Source organism: Sinocyclocheilus rhinocerous, unplaced genomic scaffold (genome assembly GCF_001515625.1).
Source record: "Sinocyclocheilus rhinocerous isolate Xijiao unplaced genomic scaffold, SAMN03320098_v1.1 scaffold1150, whole genome shotgun sequence".
Classification (NCBI taxonomy): domain Eukaryota; kingdom Metazoa; phylum Chordata; class Actinopteri; order Cypriniformes; family Cyprinidae; genus Sinocyclocheilus; species Sinocyclocheilus rhinocerous.
In genome coordinates, this window is record NW_015666491.1 from 503,865 (window position 1) to 507,370 (window position 3,506).

The following is a 3,506-nucleotide window of genomic DNA, read 5'->3' on the forward strand; positions in this document are numbered from 1 at the left end:
ATTCTGATAATGGTGATGGAAGTGTTGCACTGACCGGAAAAAAAGGAAGTCTAAATAGGTAATGCAGAGCATATTGTGTAATGTCTGAGCTGTGTGTGGGCTTAATCCTGATACAGTGTTCAGCAACTCAGCACATCTTTACAGCTTTTATCGTTTTCTGATGATTGATTCAAATCATTCTTGTATTTTTTGTTCATTGATTTTTTTTTTCTTTTTCTTTTTTTTGGGGGTATATATATATATTATATATATAATAAAAAAAATAGATGTGATACACTGTAAAAATGATCATAATTGTAACAGTAAAAGACTGAAAAATACTAAAACAGTGGACTTATGGACTTACAATGGCTGCAGTGTGCATGATTCTGCTAAGAGACCATAGGGGGTTCCATCCGTCATTTTAGCTTTCAGAAGGGTGCTCGCGAGCCCCCCCTTTGTGACCGCTATTTGCCCTCGATACACACTTCTGCCGAGCCCGGACTGAGTTCCATTTCAGACTTCTATCCGACAGTTAAAGCAGCATTATGTCACGAAAGTGTAGACTCAAAGGAAGACCACATGAGTTTAGAGTTCCATCTGGGACAGGGCCAATAATATTAGTATTTATTTCAGTGTACAAGTATCGAGCATTTCTTCGACACACAGAGAATACAAAGAAATCTCACTTCAACATGCAACTTGATGCTAATGGCAGTAAGACTGAATGAAAAAGGGAAAGAAAAAAAGAGAAAAAATTCATTACTAGACTGTCCATTGTCCATTGTCATATTCATTTCCTCGACAATTAGTCACCAAGTGAGTCTCAGCCCCACAGAGGGAGGCTAATTCTAACATGCATGCAGAGTTTATGAAACCTTATCATCGTCCTTGAGAACCCGCAGGGTGGCTCTCCACATCATTCTCTTTGTGAAGCTATTTCATTAAATTAAAAATATATATATATTTATTAATATAGATATTATTTCAAGTGGAACATCCTCAGCCTTGTGGTGAAAATGCCAGGATATTTGCTCTCAAGATGCGACAAAGGCAACTCCCTTTAAAACAGTGATTCTAATATTGTAGGTCTTTCTCAGTGGCAGTGCATTCGCTTTCTTCAGTGAACGAGCTCTAATGAAGGCTTTGAATAGTTCGACTGCAACCTGCAATTCATGCAGCATGGCCACTGTGCATTATTCACGTGTGCCTATATGTGTTCATATGAGCATCTAAGATGATACAACACTATTTTGAGGACATAATATGCCTCCAGTGGAGAGCTGAGAAGGCTGAGCACTGGGCGCGGGATGAAAAGGTGGCTTTGATGTTTACGCCGGCTTGATTTAGTCTCCTTGTTCCTCTCCTCAAAGGAACCCATTACCTCGGCCAAAACCTGCGTACTAGACCTGAAATTTCCCTCTGGTCTATGGCATACATCCATGCAGAATAACAGTTTGACAGCGTGAGACCTCGCAACACAAACATGACACTGAAAAGCCTCAATGGAGCAAAACAAAACAGCATAGTAATGCCCTTTGAATCTCCGAAGAGACCAGTGTGTTGACAAAGCCTCTCCCTCTGCCTAGTTTTCTCCCCTCTCGTCTCATCTCTCTCCCTCCTCTCTCTCTCTCTCTTTCGTTCTTCGCTCCCTCACGCTTTCACACCGATGAACACGCTGTGTAATGATTGCTACATGTGGGCAACAGAAGATATCTCTACACAAGAACAGAGCCACGCTAAACCCGTCGGATAAAGCAGCTTCTCCAGCCTGAATCAAAGAGCTGTCATCTACAACGGCAGTGAACTGTGAAGGTAAAGGCTTCATATTCATATCCCTGATCGATTGTTGCATAATTTGCTCACACTGGCTTTGTGTGTCTAGGATATTTGTCATACTGTACAGCTCTTACCATCTGTCCTCATGTCATGTCTTCTCTTGTGTAGGGAATTAAGCATAACAAAGCAAAACAGATCATCCATTTGGCTTTCACATTGTAACATTTATGAATGATGGGAAGTTTGCAGTTTATTGTATTTTGTTGTTTTATTTTGTTGCTGGTGTTGTTTTGTGAATGTTACTCATCTGTGTTTGCATAAATGCTAGATTACTTTTATTAGAAAGTGCAGAAAAAATATAAAGAACATGTACATTAGGGCTGCACGATAAATCGAAATGGAATCGAGATCGCGATTCGACAGAAGCTGTGATTGTCATGCATATCTTTCAGTGAAGCACGGTTCTGTGATCAGCAGTACATGATATCATTTACGTTGTAACTGTAAACTACACATTTTTTTTCTGACATGCACAATGAAAACTGTGTTTGTTGAAGGGATTTGGCAGCTAATCCATCTCTCCAGCATTAACTGTGAGGGCTTTGTAGGTTTGTAAATGTCAGCAAGGGGAAGTGACAGAGATGAGGAGAGACTTTGAAACACCCACACTCACCACCCACTGCTCTTTTTGAGACACACTGGAGATACGTTTCATTCTGCTGTACAGAATCCTTTTTTAAAGGCACTTTCGCACGGATGTTATGATTATAACTTTGAAATGGTGAATAATGCACAGCATCTTAACATTAGTTAAAATGAAATTGGAAGCACAATGCACATAAAAATGTAAGAGACTCATAATTTTATGTGTGATATGTAATTTTATTTTATATTTTTTTATGATGTGATGTGTAATTTTATAGTTTTATTATCAAAAACACTTACACTTACTAATAATGCACATCAGTGACATTTTGGCATTACTTTATTGATAATATAACATTATAAATTATAGAATGCTAAAATATTTTTCGTTTTAATTAATTGTCTGTATAATTTTTGATCAATTTTATTAATTCATAATTGATTGTGCATGAATTACTTATCTGTACACCCACATTAAATCTGCATGCAGAAAAAAATCTGATTTCCACAGAATTTGAACACCTGTCAGGGTCATTTAAGGCAAGGTTATTATTGTTAACTAGGGGGCGTTTACACGACACCGTTTTCAACTAATAATGAAAACCTTTTATGCATTTTGGCCGTTCATTTACATGACAACAGCGTTTTGGCAGCCTGAAAAGGCTAACTTTTGAAAATGGGTTTCAAAATTTTAGAAAATTATACCTTTCATCTTCATATAAACTACAAAAACTTGAAACCAGTGACATCATGATCATGTGTATTACGTGTTCTAAGTATTAAGTGTGTGTGCAGGCACATACTCTGCATCCAAAATCTCATACTTCCCTACTACAGTGGGGAAAATATTTATTTGATCCCCTGCTGATTTTGTAAGTTTGCCCACTTACAAAGAAATGAAGGGTCTGTAATTTTTATGATAGGTTTATTTTAACATATAGAGACAGAATATCAACCAAAAAATCCAGAAAAAAAAACACATTATACAAAGGTTAGAAATTGATTTGCATTTCAATGAGTGAAATAAGTATTTGATCCCCAAGCAAAACATCACTTAGTACTTGGTGCAGAAACCCTTGTTGGCAAGCACAGAGGTAAGACGT

The 3,506-nt window shown here is 37.5% G+C and overlaps 1 protein-coding gene across 1 annotated transcript in view; it reads left to right on the plus strand.

Annotated features, from left to right (window-relative positions):
• The first annotated feature begins 1,539 nt into the window (after window positions 1-1,539).
• LOC107732448 (regulator of G-protein signaling 8-like) overlaps window positions 1,540-3,506 on the plus strand; it is a 28,278-nt gene continuing 26,311 nt past the window's right edge. Inside the window, exon 1 of the mRNA XM_016543786.1 lies at window positions 1,540-1,794. The gene's annotated coding sequence lies outside the window, so the exon portion shown is untranslated. The remainder of the gene's footprint in view (window positions 1,795-3,506) is intronic.